This window comes from Oryctolagus cuniculus, chromosome 6, assembly GCF_964237555.1.
Source record: "Oryctolagus cuniculus chromosome 6, mOryCun1.1, whole genome shotgun sequence".
In the NCBI taxonomy this organism is placed as follows: Eukaryota; Metazoa; Chordata; class Mammalia; order Lagomorpha; family Leporidae; genus Oryctolagus; species Oryctolagus cuniculus.
This window is the reverse complement of record NC_091437.1, coordinates 49,158,198-49,175,594: the sequence shown is the minus strand read 5'-3', so window position 1 is coordinate 49,175,594 and position 17,397 is coordinate 49,158,198. Positions and strand designations below refer to the sequence as shown.

Genomic DNA, 17,397 nt, shown 5'->3' with positions numbered 1-17,397 from the left:
TGCTCTTTTTTCATTTCTGTTGGCATGGTATATCTTTTTCCAGCCTTTCACTTTCAGTCTGTATGGATCTTTGTTGGAAAGATGTGTTTCTTGTAAGCAGCAAATAGATGGGTTTTGTTTTTTAACCCAATCAGCCAAACGGTGTCTTTTAACTGGACAGTTCAGGCCATTCACGTTCAATGTGACTAATGATAAGTGGTAACTTTGCCCTGCCATTTGCCAAAGATAAGTTCTAATATATGCTTTGAATTCCCTGTGATCTTTTGCTGTGAGCTTTCCTTCCTTGGTTTCCTTCCTTTACCTTCTTTCATATTGATGACCGTGTTTCTTTGTTTCTGTGTGTAACACATCTTTAAGCATCTTTTGCAGGGCTGGACGAGTGGCAACAAATTCTTTCAATTTCTGTTTGCAATGAAAAGTCTTTATTTCACCTTCATTCACAAATGATAGCTTTGCAGGATATAATATTCTGGGCTGGCAGTTGTTCTCTCTTAGTACCTGGGCTATATCTTGCCATTCCCTCCTAGCTTGTAGAGTTTCTGATGAGAAGTCAGCTGTGAGTCTGATTGGAGATCCTCTGAGAGTAATCTGACATTTCTCTCTTGCACATTTTAGGATCTTTTCTTTATGTTTCACTGTGGAGAGTTTAATTACAACGTGCCGTGGTGAGGGTCTCTTTTGGTCGTGTTTATTAGGGGTTCTGTGAGCTTCCTGTACTAGGATTTCTCTGTCCTTCTCCAAACCTGGGAAATTTTCTGCTAATATCTCACTAAAAAGGCCTTCTAATCCTTTCTCCCTCTCCATGCCTTCAGGAACTCCTAGAACCCGAATGTTGGGTTTTTTAATAGTATCCTGAAGATTCCCGACAATATGTTTTAGAGTCCTAATTTCCTCTTCTTTTCTTTGGTCTGACTGTATCCTTTCCTGTTCTCTGTCTTCTAAGTCCGATATTCTCTCTTCTGCTTCTCCCATTCTGTTTGTAAGGCTCTCTATTGTGTTTTTCATTTGATCTATTGAATTCTTCACTTCAGTCACTATCCCAGTTTCCTGTTGTACTAGTTGTTTTGTTTCATTTTGATTCCTCCTTAATATTTCATTTTCACGAGAGAGATTTTCTATCTTGTCCATTAAGGATTTCTGTAGTTCAAGAACTTGTTTTTGAGAACTTCTTAATGTTCTTATCAATTTTTTGAGATCTGCTTCTTGCATTTCTTCTATGTCATCATCCTCATAATCTTGAATTGGGGTGTCTTTTTCATTTGAGGGCTTCATGGTGACTTCCTTGTTTTGATTACCTTGGTTTTTGCGTTTGTTATTTGTCATATTGGAGATATTTGGTTTCTTCACTGTGGTGCTTTTTCTTGTTATACTATGACTCTAGATTAAGTGGACTATCTGTTTTTGATGGAGCCTTAGGGCTTGAGATGGGTGTGGCCTGAGAGCTCTGTTTGGTGTGCCAAAGGTGACACTCCCAGGTTAGGCGTGGTAAACCTCTCTCTCTCTCTCTCTCTCTCTCTCTCTTTTTTTTTTTTGATTCAACAGGGAAGTTATTCTGCACAGCTGAACAAAGTTGGAGGTAGTTAGCAGGCAAATGATATACCCACAGGAGCCAGAGATCAGAAGCTCTTTCCCAAGGACCACACAGGGAATCTGTTCGGCCCTTAGAGTGGGCTCAAATTCTCCTTCAGTCTCCCACTGGGTTGCCAAAGTTACGGAATTGTAGCGTCTCTGGAGAGTGCTCACGTGAATTCCGTGAGTTCTCTCCCCCACCGTCTCTTTTTTCACAGTCTCAGTTCAGTAGCACCATAAATTTACTAAGTCCTAATCTCCTGTTAATTCGCCCCACCCAGAGTCAGGTTTTACTGCTAGGCTCAGGGCCGGTGCAGACCTGAGGTCGCTCTGCTTATGACGTATGTCCAAGATGGCGCCTGCTCTTTGTCTTGCTAGCCCTTGAGAGGTGAGCGGAGAGAGAGAAACCCGTGTCCGTACCAGTCACCTTTTTTTTTTCCCTCTCTCTCTCTTCCAGTTAGCTTGGTGAAGTCCCCCCTGCCCCGGGGGTCGTTCCCTCTAGTCTCCTCTCTCCGCTTGCCTGCCGGTGTCTCGGGTTATTGAGGTTCGGCTCACCTCGCGTTCCAGCGCTGGTGTGTTGAGTCTGCCGCTGATGTCCCGAACTGTGGGCTCCCACGCTCTCCACGCAGGTCTGCTCCCCTTCCAGCGCCGATGTGTGGACTCGGAGCCCTGGACTTCCCAAGTCTCCCCGCTGTTGCACTCCCCTTCGAGCACTTGCGCGCAGACCCTGCAGCTTGCGCAGCTCAGTCCCGCGGCTCGGCTTCCGCGGCTCAGTCCCGCGGCTCGGTCCTGCGGTTCGGCTTTCGCGCGCGGTGGGCGACCTTGTTCTCCCAGTAGGTCCTCCGATTCACGCCCACTGGATCCAGAAGAGTTTTGTCTGCAATATTTTCCTGGTTCTTTTTTCTGAGGCTACCGTAACTCCCCTTTTATTAAACTAAATTTTCCCGGACTATCGGTGCGCGCCCTCACTATTCCGCCATCTTGGCTCCGCCCCTCTATGCTACTTTCAATAATGCTGCAATGAACATAGGAGTGTAGGTTCTCTTTGACATACTGATGTATATTCATTATATTTTCTTTGGATATATACTTAATAGTGTGATTGCTAAGTCATATAAAGAGTTTTATTTCTAATTTTTAGAAAATTTTCATACTGTTATCCATGGAGTGAATTTTATTTAATACTATGACAAGAAAATTTACTGAACACAGTATACTAAAGAAATAAAAAAACAAGTAAATGAAGAATATTCACACTAAATTGTTTGTAAATCTCATTAGTTTTAAAGGAAATCCTGAGAACTTTCATCATATATCTTCTCATAAACTTGAAGATTACAATCTATAATTCTGTTTCTTAGCATCTGCTAGAGTTAATTATAGTTGAGCAATGCTGAGTTCCTGGGCAAAATGATGTTGCGACTCTCTCACCTTTGAAATCACCTGCAGAAGTGGGTGCTCATCTTCATGTTCTATAAAACAGCCTCACAGCCTTTCCTCCTTTTGGTCAAACTGCATCCATATTTTAAGGTCTCTATAAAGTTCCTTTTCTTTTACAAAGCTGTCTTCTGCTTTCATCTCACATGGACTTTCCCTTTTTCTGATCGCTTATTTACTAGTATCCTTAGACTGGTCTCATTAAACAGCTAACTGATCTCCCATTAATTTGCAAGACTTATCCTTCTACCTTGATTTTAAACTTCTTATCAACCACTCTGCAAGTGTGTGATCTTGGCTAAACTAAGTAATCTAAATAATCTAAGTGATCTCTTTTTTTTTTCTAGTCTGTTTCTCTCAGTGCTCTTCTTTGAAATGTATATGTATGCATTATTTTTATATATTACATTGAGTAAGTACTTGTTGCAAAAAATACTGATTTCCATCTCCTGTACTTTTCTTTTACTCTCAATGAAGAAAAATGTTAATTCATGTATTTCAGCATGGGACAAATTGAGTTCTTCAGAGACACTTAAACTCTATTAGAGATTAGAAGCTTAATAAAAATGGAATAGATTTTCTTTAGAATAATGTATCTTATGTAAATAAAAGGAATTAGGAAAGAGTAATTGTTCTGGTTTCACAATTGTTCATGTTAAAATATAAGAAAAGCAGAAAATAAACTGTTATCTTGAATTAGTATGCTAACAGTTGTGTCAAGAACTTATAAATTAGAAAGAATTTAGGAAATGATGGCTTCCTTTCCTATTCTGCCAAGCTAATTCCATGTACTAAATGTATTACTGTAGCCTAATTTAAACTTGTGGTAAAGGGAAATCAGTAGAGCTAAGAATATACTGTGGAATTTTAAAAATTAAAGTACTTCTGGAGTTTTTAATATTACTTTTCCTCATAACAAATTCTCATATTTATATAGAATCTGAGATAAAGGTTCCTCTTCTCTTTGCATTAGAATCATCTTCACATTTCTCCTCCATAGAGCACTGTGTTTTTTAGCGTACAAGTAAATTGCTACAATTTTCATAGAGAGGGGAAATCTCTGAAATGGATTGCTTATATAATGATGAGTGGTCACATAACTGTCTTTTAAACAGAGTGATTGTTAACTATCAGACTTTAGCTTTGCAGAACAAAGTTGTCATTTGGGACCAGAGCAAACTTTCTTGGAGCAATAAAGGAGGTTTATTGACTGTATGGACAAGAGTCGATAAAGAGAGTAAGCCAATCCTGACTGAGGAAGAAAGACAAACTTACAGAGTGCACAAACATATTTCATTTGTATTGTTCTTAAGTGGTCAAAAACATAACCTGAATCTCTTAGGTGATCTCCGCATTGACAAACCTTGCTTCAGCCTCTGTTAGGTAGTCAGTCATGGAAGAATTTAATGCTTACATGCAAAGGTGTCCCATTATTATATGGAAATCATATAATAATCTTCTTGATGTTTGTTTTGCAGGGGTATGACAAAGCATTACCAATTCAAGGTCAGTGTGGGTGAAAACAGAAGCTTCCAATGTGAGGACACCTAATGCTAATAATAGCTTGTCAAGATCCAAGCAAAAAAAAAAAATAGAATACAGGTAAAATTTATACAGGATGTCTTCTCCCAAATATCACAGTACCCTTAACCATGCTTTTCTGTCTTGTTTTTTTTACTTGTGGGAGACAGATTTTTGTTTAAAATATTGCCCTACAATTAAGGATGCTGTTGATTATCATTGTAATTATATATTATATATACATATTTTATATATATAATATATATTGTATATAATATATATCCATTATATATATATAAATAGCTGCTACTTCCTGTGTGCTGAGTACTGCCCTAAATATTCTCCAGGTATTAAATTGATTAATCCCTACTTTTCTTTATATCAACCTGAGTAATCCTTGCAATGTGGTTTTATGCTAGGACATTTTTACCATCCTTCCTCTGTCACACTAGGAACAAACACCAATAAAAACACAGAAATGCATTTCCCTAAGATAGAACTATTCAGTCCAGAATAATGTCATGAAGAAAATCATTATAAGCATGTGAGTTTTGGCACTTCAGTTTCTGCTGACAGACAGTTGAGACAGGTAGTAAACCTTCATTAATTCACAACCTGGAAGTTAGTCTTTCAAATGGAAATATGGGGCAATAGAAAAGAAACTATAAAACCAAACATTTATTTTATATTTTCATAGTTGTATCATAACTCTATTCCTACACAGACCTGAAAAGTAAAAATATTTTTAAAAACTCAAATGATTGCAAACTTTCCAGGCTGAAAACATCTATCTGTAATTTTTCCATTTTCAGAGTTTTTAATTATTCATTCTTTGAGTATTTTCTAAAACCTGATGACAAACACAAAGTAAAATAAAATGAAATAACTGAAAATATGCTAGGTGGAGGTGGTAAGTAAAGATTGCCTATAATTTGAATCTCTTGAATGAAGTAATGATCCTTAACAAAATGAAGATACAAGTTTGCCATAGGATAAACTTTATTTACTTTATCATGGAAGGAGAAAGAAAATATATGGTAATGATGTAAAAATATGAAGTTAAAAGGATTGTATACAAATATGGACAGATTAAAGTTCTGCCATGTAATAATAAATAATTTTCTGTATTTACTGCATGAAAAGGACAATATGTTCAAATTGGTTTTATGGTTTGGGAAGCAACTAAATCCCAGTATATGCCATTGGAAATGTTGGCTACCTTCTGTTGTAGAAGCCAGACTATGCCTTTAATGATAGTACATTTGATTGCTATTACCCAGACCCAAAGGGACAGCATGAGACCTAATTTTGAAATCCATCATTGACAATCTAATATGGGACTAGTGCTATGAATCTTGAAATTTGACTAGAAACAGATGGATGAGGATCAAATTTAGGACCTCAGAATTATCCAATAGAAAATTGTTGCTGGCTATGGTCCTAGTATGTTTGTTGACATCTGTTTTTCCACCGTTACATGTCCCTATTCAAAGTGCCTGGATTTTTTCTTCAAACATACATTGTTTGTATGTAATACATAGCAGTAATCCTAACTAGTAAATGAATTTTACAGGGCTATAAGACATTTTCTGCTGACAAATTTTATTGTTTGGTGATGTCTGTGGTTATTTTTGCTTTACTATTATAATCCTAGAGGGAATGAAAATCTAATCAGCTCATCCAAGAAGGTCACTTGTAGTGATGAATGGATCAGCCATGGTATCTGAATTATAGTTTAGGAGAATTAGAAATGCCTGAGAAAAACCCCACCATGAGCACACACAGAAAGAAGTGTTTCATAATTGAAACTACTTCCATAAGACTTTTCCCAACTTTTTCTGTGAAGAATTTCATTGACAGTACATTTTGAAAGGTTGGGAGATAATTCAGTGGATGAATATGAATTATTTGGCTTGATGATTCATTAATTACACTGTGTCACATAGCTTTCTTATACCCCTAAGATCATCATTCCCTGTCTTATAGTGTTTCTGCCTCCCAAAAGATCTTTATGGATCCAGGGCTCTCTTCTACTGGGTTGTCAACTCAAAAGAGAAGAGAGAAAGTTAGAATAGAGGAGAGAGGACAGAAGAGAGAGGAGATGAAGGAGAGAGGATAGAGAGAAGATAAAGAAGACAAAAAAAAAAACTTTCTCTCAGCTATGTGGTTTCTCCTTGGCCTGGCTTCGTCTCTCAATGAAGGGTCAAATCTTCTCTCCAGGTGGCTGTCTCCACATGGCTTTTTAAGAATTTCTATAATTGTTCTGTCCACTCACTCCTTCAGGGGTGCAAAGAGTCCTGGAGTTCACCCTGCCACATCTTTGAAAATAGTTCCTTTATTAAACTCCCTTGAGTTATCCTAATTTGAATGTGCCATCTGTTTCTTGCTGGCATCCTAATATACACATGATCAAATCTCAAAATTTAGTAACACAATGTGTCTCTTGATGATTGAATAGCTAGTTTGAATGGTTGAAAAACTAATTACAGGAGGTTCCTTTCACTGCACAAGTCATAGCTAGTACAGCAAACATCTATCAGACTCCTGGATTATATTAAACAGTTAGATATTATCACCATGGTCCTTTTGTTTTGGTTTTACAGAGCTGTTAAAAACAGCCTGTCTTAATACATTTGAGATTATTATTGCATCTCAGAATTAAAACAAACTGTGCTTCAATAGTTCAATAATGAGTGGGGGCAAGGATTAGGAGATAGGAAGAGTGAAGCATTAAAGAAAAAAAAAAAGCTCACACGAAATAACCTCCTACAATGCCAGCTTTTCATATTTGTGCCACTTTGTTTCCATGCTGCTGCACTTGTGATCTAGCTCCCTGCTAATGTGCCTGTGAAAGCAGTGGACAATGGCCCAAGTACTTGGGTCCCTGCATCCATGTGGATGAAATGCCCAGAAGGTCCTGGCTCCTGGCTGCAGTCTAGTTCAGCCCTAGCCATGAGGCCGTTTTGGGAGTGAACCAGCATATGGAAGATTCCTATTTTCTCTCTGTTTCTCTCTCTCTATCTCTCCTCCTCCTCGCCTCCCCCTCACTCCCCTTCTCTTCCTCTCTCTCCCTCTTCCCATCCTTCTCCCCCTCCCTTTTTCTCCTTCTCTCTCCCTTTCCCCCTCTCTCCTTTTCCTCCTTTTTCCCCTCTCTCTCCTTTTCCCTCTCTCCCCCTCTATACCTCTTCCCCCTCCCTCTTCTTCCTCTACCTCATCCTCATTTCCCTCTCTTCCTCCCTTTCTCTGTAACCCTGCCTTTCATATAATAATTTTTTTATGAAAACTTCAGGGCTGGCATTGTGGTATAGCAGGTTAAGCTTCTCCCCTATGATGCTGGCAACCCATATAGGCACTGGTTTGAGTTCCGGCTGCCACACTTCCAATCCAGCTCCTGCCTGTGTGCCTGGGAAAGCAGAGAAGATAGATCAAGTCCTTGGGTCCTTTACCCATATGAGAGACTGGGATGAAGCTCCTGAAAAAGCTCCTGCCTTCTAGCTCCTGGCTTTGGCCTGGCCCATGCCAGCTGTTGTGACCATTTGGGGAGTGAGCTAGCAGATGGAAAATATCTCTGTCTTTCCCTCTCTGTGTAGCTCTTCCTTTCAAGTACAATAAATAAATCTTTGAAAAGAAGAAAGATGGAAAGCTTCAGTGAAAGCTTCAGTCACTGGTGAATAATCTCATTAAAAATAGCTACTGAACAAACTAATGAAAACTACTAGACCATGTTTCATTTCAGTGGATAATTTCCTTTGAAATAAAAAAGAAATGGGTAGCCTTACTTTATCATTTTTTTTTTTTTTTTTTTTTTTTTTTTTTTGACAGGCAGAGTGGACAGTGAGAGAGAGAGACAGAGAGAAAGGTCTTCCTTTGCCGTTGGTTCACCCTCCAATGGCCGCCGCTGCAGCCGGCGCACCGTGCTGATCCGATGGCAGGAGCCAGGAGCCAGGTGCTTTTCCTGGTCTCCCATGGGGTGCAGGGCCCAAGCACCTGGGCCATCCTCCACTGCACTCCCTGGCCATAGCAGAGAGCTGGCCTGGAAGAGGGGCAACCGGGACAGAATCCGGCGCCCCGACCGGGACTAGAACCCGGTGTGCCGGCGCCGCAAGGTGGAGGATTAGCCTATTGAGCCACGGCGCCGGCTTACTTTATCATTTTTTATACTATCCACAGACCCCAAGCAGCAATCCTTAGAATTTAACTTTTCTTCTATTTATCTTTCTTCCTCAGGACTCAATTTCAGTGTCTCCACTTTTGAAAACCCTGCCAGATTCACACCTTATTGATATCTGTAGTACTTACCTGTATTTCTTTAATACACTGTGTTATTCCAAAATGTTATGATTTAAAGATTTTTGAAATTGCCTGATTAGATGCTATCTCTATATTTAATGCAAGATTATCCATGGAGACAAGAATGTTAGCTGTTCATCTGTGTATCTATTACATTTACCCCATTGCTTGGCAAATAATTGGCACCCAAGTTATAAAAAAGGACCTTGAACATATTAAGATAGCATTAGGTTCACTTAGTATTACACCAGTATCTGAAGTTGTTTCCGTAGATTTGAGACGACACATATAAATTGCGGAACACCCAAACTTTGTATGAAGTTAAATTTTTGACTGACCATAACTTGTAAAAGGATCATATATATTAGAAAATGTGATGCGGGTGCTGGTACTGTGGCTCACTTGGTTAATCCTTCTCCTGCAGTGCCAGCATCCCATAAGGGCACCAGGTTCTAGTCCTGGTTGCTCCTCTTCCAGTCCTGCTCTGTGCTGTGGCCCGGGAGGGCAGTGGAGGATGGCCCAAGTGCTTGGGTGCCTGCACCTGCATGGGAGACCAGGAGGAAGCACCTGGATCCTGGCTTTGGATTGGCGTAGCTCCGGCCATAGCAGCCATTTGGGGGGTGAACCAATGGAAGGAAGACCTTTCTGTCCCTCTTTCTCTCACTGTCTAACTCTATCTGTGAAATAAAAAGAAAAAAATGTGATGCCTATGTTGGTAGGTCAAGGCTAATATCATGAATATTAGATCAGTAAGTTGTTATGGATACAGCAGGGAAAGTAATATTAAAAACATTTTAATAGGGTGGTCATTGTATTGGTGCTGACCCAGAAATTATATCAATACTTCCAGATATAGTGTTCACCAACATGTCAGTGGAGACATATTTTGTTTTAAATATACACAAGAAAGATGTATTTAATCCCTAATGGAATTTCTTCTTTCAATTGCTCAGCATTTCAATCGGCATGCTCTTGTAAAATTCCTTTCAATTACTTAAGTCACTTCAGGAGATGGCAAAAGATTATATGTTCTAACAAGAATAGTACTTTGCATTTAGATGATTCATTTTAGGAAATAGCTTATAATAATTTGAGCATTGAAATTATCTCATGACATTCGTCCATCTTAGGTGCCTGAGGGATATTAAAAATACATGAATATATGAGAGCAGTGAAATAAAAGCACATAATTGTAATGAATGAATGATGGATGAAGTTTATAGATGAAAAATTTTAAATAGCAGAATTCTAGCAAATTGACATTACATAATTTTCCAGGGCATAAATAATAGAGAGACATTGAGATACTCTGTCCATGTACGTTTAGACATCCTTTGAGACTGCTAAATATTTCCAGCTAAAGAAGTAACTAGAACAATTTTGTTATTCTCTCAAACTATATAGTCTATAATAATGCAACATTTAAACCAGTAAACATTTTTAAGGATGAAGGATGGTAATAGGCACTTTACAGAAATAAAAAGACACAGTCCTATCATTAGAGTGGTAAAATCATACCTGACATAATAGCATCTTAATAATCTAACATTAAAAAAATAAGTGAATATTGAACAAATAAATTAAATGCAAAGAAATATTGTTAATAAACAAAATTTATTGTAGATACAGCATTATACAGATATTTGTTTCATTCCTTTCATAGAACTGTATGAAGTAGATATTATTTAGTTTCATAAGTTAACAATGCTAATATTATCTTTAAGGCATAAAACTGAGAATTGTAATACCTGAATTTGAATTCCTGGCTACCTAAGTTCACAATGTTTTCTGCCTATTCACACTGTCCATAGAACACTGGAAATAGGTTATATATACCTATACAGGTCCACACAATAGTTGTTTTCCAAAGAAAAATTTCTACTGTATAAAAATATGATGGATTAAGAGGTCAGAATCCATAATTTTTAAATTTTTATTTTTAACTGATACATAAAATAATGATTCTATGTGATGTTTTGATACATGTATTCTTCATATAATGTTTAATAATCAGTACATGGTCATTATCCATAGTCACTCTACTGTGCTATAAAGTAGAACTTATTCATATCCAACTTGTCCATACATAAGTTAGTAAGCATCATCCTTTCCCCATTCTTCTCTTACCCTCTACTTTATCCAGCCTCTTAGAACCATGATTCTACTACTACGATACAACCTGTTTTAGATTCCACATGAGAGCATGCGGTATTTGTCTTTGTCTTTCTGTGCCTGACATTCAGTTCTTAACATAATGACTTCTAATTCTATCTCTGTTGTCACAAATGTTAAGACTTCGTTATTTTTTATGACTGAGTTGTATTCTCTTGTATATGTGTACCATATATTCTTTATCCATTCATATTTATTAATTAATGGACACTTACATCGTTTCCATCTTTTGGCTATTGTAAATAGTATTATGATAAACATGACAATGCAGATGATTTTTCAATACACCAATTTCATTTATTTTGGATATATACCCAGTTGTGTGATTTCAAGATTATAATATAATTCTACTTGTAGTTTTTTTGAGGAAACCTTAACTGTTTGCCATACCATTTAGATGTCTCTTATTTAAAAAAAAATATAAAAATATCAAGTGTTGGCAAGAGTATGGGGTGATTGGAACTTTGCACATTGCTGTTAGTTTTGTAAAATATTGTAACACTATGGAAGATGATACGGTAGTTCTTAAAAAAATTAAAAATTGATTTACTATATAACACAGAAATTCTACTTCTGCATATAAATCCAAAAGATGTGGAATCAGAGACCTGAAAATATGACGATTTATTTACAAAAGCCATACTTTGGAAGCAATCCAAGTGTCTACCCATACATAAATGGATAAATAAAATGTGATATAAACATACAGTGGAATGCTAGTCAACAGTTAAATTGAAAGAAAATCTGATACATGATACAACATGATGAACTTTGAAGCCATGCTTAATTCAACAAAGCCAGTAACTAAAGGACAAGTATATGATTCTATTTATGTGATGTACCTAGAATAGCCGCATTCATAGAGATAGAAAGTAGAATGGTGGTAGTCAAGGACTGCAGTAAATAGGAAGTTATTGTTTAATGAATACAGAGTTTGTGTTTTGGAACAAAAAGAAAGTTCTAGGGGTGGGTGTTTGATGCAGAAGTTGACACTGCTTGGAACATCTGTATCCCATATCAGAGTGATCAGATCTTGGCTCCTGAGCTTCTCATCCAGTTTCCTGCTAATACATACCTGGCATGTGATGGCTCAAGTTCTTATATCTCTGCTACTAACATGGGAGACCCAGATTGAGCTTTGGGGTCCTGGATTCAGCCTGGCTTAGATTTGGCTGTTGCATATATTTGGGGAGTGAGCCAGCAAATGGAAGATCTCTCTCTCTCTCTCTCTCTCTCTGTCTCTCTGCCTTTTGAATATAATGAAAATAAATACAGAGTTGTTTTTTTTTTTTAAAAAAAAGAAATTCTAGAGTTGGGATGGTGATGTTTGTGCAATAATGTGATTGTACTTAAAACCACTGAACTGCAGATTTTTAAATGGTCAAAGAAACTAATTTTATGTATATTTTTGCTACATAATTTTTATTAAAAAGTTAAAAAAAGGATAACCAATAACCAAATTTTTCTTTTTTTTTTGACAGCAACCTTTTAAGAATTGACCCTGAATTCTGTAAATGTGTCTTACAAAGACCAGCACAGTCCTAAATGTGATTAGAAGCCACATCCAAATCCCTCTGCTGAGATTTCCTGTCTCCCTTCAGAGTGCTCTCTCAGTATACAGTAAATCAATAATTTCTAAATCTATATGCATACATGTTTAATTTATAATTTACAGAAATTTTACTGTGAGTAGTTTTTATTATAAGTAATCTTGCTACAAAACAAACTATCATAGATTTAGTTTAGCTAGTCTTTAAATTGAAATTTCATAATTTGATTTTTATAAACATCCATAGAAACACGAATCCACAAACTCTTTCCTCTCTCTCCAAAGTGAAAATAAAATAATTTTTGGTCCTCCCTCTGCTGGAGTCCCTCAACAAACACTCAAGGGGCTGGTGCTGTGGCACAGCAGATTAAAGCCCCAGCCTGCAGCACCAGCATCCCGTGTGAGCACTGGTTTGAGTCTGAGCTGTTCCACTTCTAGTCCAGCTCTCTGCTAATGTGCCTGGGGAAGCAGTAGAATAAGGCCCAAATCTTGGGCCCCTGCATCCAAGTGGGAAACCCGGAAGAAGCTCCTGATCCTTCAGATCAGCTCTCAACTCTAGCCGTAGTGGCCATTTGGGGAGTGAACCAGCAAATGGAAGATCCCCCTTTCTGTCTCTACCTCTCTTTGTAACTCTGTCTTTCAAATAAATAAAAAAAAAAATCTTAAAAAAAAAGCACTCACTAACAGATTGTGAGCAACCATAACAAATGAGATTACAGGATTATGATTCTGCTCTGTAAAATGCAAGAGGGATCATGTAGAATTTTTATGCTATAAATGTGAATGTCTAAATGTTATACACATAGACATTGATCAATACAATATGTCAATAATAATAAATATTTAAGTGACTCCTCAAGTTTTCTTTCTCAGTCTCATTTACAACAAAGATAGTAAATGGATTTCAGCTCTCATTTCAACGCTGGTTACTTTGGAGAATAAGCTCATTTCTTCTTATGCATTGGTGCTGAAAAAATCATTATTACTTTTCCTATTACATGACAGATGGTCAATAAATATTTGTTGAAGTTAATGAATGATAGTGCTTCACTGAGAATTGTCTTGAGAAAGATTTTTTTTGGTGGGGTGGGAATGGAGGGACCATCGTGGAGCGTCCATGTAATCGTAAAATTGCTTAGTCCCTTAGGCCGGCGCTGCGGCTCACTAAGCTAATCCTCCGCCTTGTGGCGCCGGCACACTGGGTTCTAGTCCCAGTCGGGGTGCCGGATTCTGTCCCAGTTGCCCCTCTTCCAGGCCAGCTCTCTGCTGTGGCCAGGGAATGCAGTGGAGGATGGCCCAAGTGCTTGGGCCCTGCACCCCATGGGAGACCAGGAGAAGCACCTGGCTCCTGCCATCGGATCAGCGGGGTGCGCCCCCCGCGGCGGCCATTGGAGGGTGAACTAACGGCAAAGGAAGACCTTTCTCTCTGTCTCTCTTTCTCACTGTCCACTCTGCCTGTCAAAAAAAAAAAAAATTGCTTAGTCCCACAGACTGAAATAGGAATATTAACCACACAAATGCTAAAGTTGTAGCCAAGGACTTCTCAACCTTTAGTGAACAAGCAAATTCCCTGGGGATCTTATTAAAATGTAGATTCTGAATCAGTGGTTCTAGGGAATAAGAGCTCTATGTTCTGGGCCTCAGGTAAAACTTTGAACTTAGAGCATGATTCTAAAATTAATAGTGGTCCTTGTTAAAACTCCCTGAGTTTCTGTTTCATGAAATCTTGGGTAGAGACTGGTTATCTGCATTTATAAGAAGTTCCCAGTGCCAGCACTGTGGCATAGCAGGTAAAGCTGCTACCTGCAGTGCCAGCATCTCATATGGGTGCCAGTTCAAGTTCCAGCTGCTCCACTTTCCATCTAGCTCTCTGCTATGGCCTGGGAAAGCAGTAGAAGATGGCATAAGTACGTGGACCCCTGCACTGGTATGGGAGACCTGGAGGAAACCCCTGGCTCCTGGCTTTGGATTAGCCCAGCTCCAGCCATTGTGGCCATTTGGGGAAGGAATTAGTGGACAGAAGACCTCTTTGTCTCTTTCCCTGTTTGTCTCTCCCACTGTGCCTCTCTGTAACTCTTTCTAACAAATAAATAAACCTAAAAAAAAAAAAGTTCCCAGTTGGTAAAGATGTTGGTGTGTCTCCCACACAATACTTTAAGAATCACTACCTAGAGTTTGTGAGAAATAGGAAGCATCATTCCTCAGTAATAATAAACAAACAGGCAAGTTTGAAGCTCATTGTATATCTGGGTCTTACAATACAATTGGGTAATTTCCAGTTGATGCTTCTTTTCTTAGCATTCCAGATGGAGCCTTGGTTTGTGACCCATTTAAAATATTTCTTTCTTTCTTTTTTTTTTTTTAATGATTTATGTATTTATTTTGAAAGACAGATTTACACACAGAGAAGAGAGAGAGAGATCATCTTCCATTTACTGTTTCACTCCCCAACTGGTTGCAACTACTGGAGTTGTGCCAGTCCAAAACCAGGAGCCAGGAGCTTCTTCTGAGTCTTCCACATGGGTACAGGGACCCACGGACGTGGACCATTGTTCTTTGCTTTCCCAGATGCATTAGCAGGGAACTGGATCAGAAGCGGAGCAATCAGGACATGAACCAGTAGCCATATTTGAGGCCAGCATCTTAAGCAGCAATTTTATCTGCTATGCCATAACATTGGCCCCTAAAATATTTCTAGGAAAGCAATAACCTTTGAAAAATATCTATTTTTTGTAGATGTCTTGAGGAATTAAATGAGGATCTATTTCATCTGTTGTCCTTAAATGTAATAAAAATTCTATGGAATTTTAAGCAGAGAATCTGTCCCTTTCAAGAGAGAAACAATCTGACATAGACAGATATATGTCATTCACACATCATGGCACTTTTTCTCTTTCTTAGGAACTTTAAATTAAGCAATTAAGCAAAACAAAACAAAGTCATGGGCATGATTCTCTCTGGCACTGATGCATCCTAAGCTATCTACAGCTGAATTAATGTGCTTTGATGGGATATTGACTTACCCATTTGAAAGTTCATTTATCACAATCCTGTGAACTGTGAAATAGTTTTCAGCATTTGGTTAATCCAGTTCTGTGGTTCATAATTTATTATTATGATTGAGAAAAGGAAGATTATATTGAACCATTTGAGTCCCCAGAAGATGTATTAAAGCAAAAAGAAGAATCTGATGATTTCTGAAAATGTAATTTGCCTAGGCCAAGCAAAAATACATGTTGAAAACCCATGAAGCAAAGAATTCACCTAATATTGCATACTTTCATTGCAATATTTTGTTACCTTTGAATTTTGAGTCTATGTGTATTCAAATGTATCCTTAAATGGTAGAATTCACATGTGTAGAAGGAAAGGAAATAGAAGATCCACAGGGCCAGCATTTGCCATAGCAAACCTGCATTTTGTTTAGCAAACTTTTGGCATAGCAAAACCATAAAAAAGCCACCACCTGCTCTGCTGGTATCCCATATGGGCTCCAGTTGTTATTCTGGCTGCTCCACTTCTGATCAGCTCCCTAATAATGGCCTGGAACAGCCACAGAAGATGGCCCAAGTGCTTGGACCCCTGCCACCCACATAGGAGATCTGGAAGAAACTCTGGCTCCTAGCCATTGCAGCCATGTAGGGAGTAAACCAGTGGATGAAAGATCTCACTCTTCTATCTCTCCTCTCTGTGTGTAACTCTGCCTTTCAAATAAATAATAAATATTAAATAAACCTACTTGCACATGGAATTTTATGTCCTACTTATTAGTCTTCTTTGTTGACTGAGAATAATTATAATTTTGTGAGTTTTCATCCACTAAATATTTGCCAGTGAAACATTCTAAAATATTCACCATGTGTATGTCTTCATATCCTTAATGTTTGTGTTTTGGTTAATACTGTCTAATATCAGCACCATGGGAAGCTTAATTAGAAAATTTCCCTTTGGATTCAGTTTTCCCTTCTGGTGTAAAATGCCCATTCTTTGCCAAATCATGGCTATCATCTACATTAGTTTATTTTTTTAATTTTTTTACAAACCTTGTTTCATTAGTTTCTCCTTACCGTGTTTCTTTTAGAGTGTGGGTGCAGACTCAGGTGGTGGCTCTTATCTGGATGTTTCCAGTGTGAGCTAAGGCTTTGCTTGTGTTCACTCTCATACAGAGAAAATATCAGGTAGTGTCAAACTTGAGTCCTGATCCAGTGCTGAGTAACTATGTAACCTTGCCCAAGTAGATTAAACTCTGTCTTCATTCAAAAAATGGGAACAATGAAACTTTGCTTCCCATGTTTGTTACAAAGACTAAATGAAATCACATATGTGATACCTATAACACAGTACCTGACACATAATAAGATACCACTAAATTTTTTTTTATTTGACAGATAGAGTTAGAGAGTTAGAGAGAGAAAGAGAGAAAGGTCTTCCCTCCACTGGTTCACCCCCCAGATGGCCGCTACGGCAGGAGCTATGCCAATCCGAAGCCAGGAGCCAGGTGATTCTTCCTGGTGTCCCATGTGGGTGCAGGGGCCCAAGCACTTGAGTCATCCTCCACTGCCTTCCTGGGCCACAGCAAAAAGCTGGACTGGAAGAAGAGCAACCAGGACCAGAACCTGGTGCCCACATGCGATGTCAGTGCTGCAGGTGAAGGACCAACCAAGTGAGCCACGGCACCAGCCCGATACCACTAGATTTTAACTACTATCATCATTGTAAAATTATTTTTAATACAAAGGCAAAAATAGGTTCAACAAAATGAAGTCACCAATTGTCATAGCTTTGGACCTCATCCATAAAATATTATGTTCATTTATTAATTATTAAAGAAAGACGCTATAGAGAACTCTTTCTACTTC

At 38.2% G+C, this 17,397-nt stretch overlaps 1 long non-coding RNA gene across 2 annotated transcripts in view; it reads left to right on the top strand.

Moving 5' to 3' along the window:
• LOC103347953 (uncharacterized) overlaps positions 1-17,397 on the top strand; it is a 159,250-nt gene that overhangs the window by 67,861 nt on the left and 73,992 nt on the right. Inside the window, exons 3-4 of one of the 2 annotated variants that reach the window (XR_007918527.2) lie at positions 4,485-4,608; positions 12,471-13,707. This is a non-coding gene — a long non-coding RNA (uncharacterized lncRNA). Of the gene's footprint in view, positions 1-4,484; positions 4,609-12,470; positions 13,708-17,397 lie in introns of those variants that run through there. The other variant, XR_007918526.2, reaches the window with a different exon arrangement.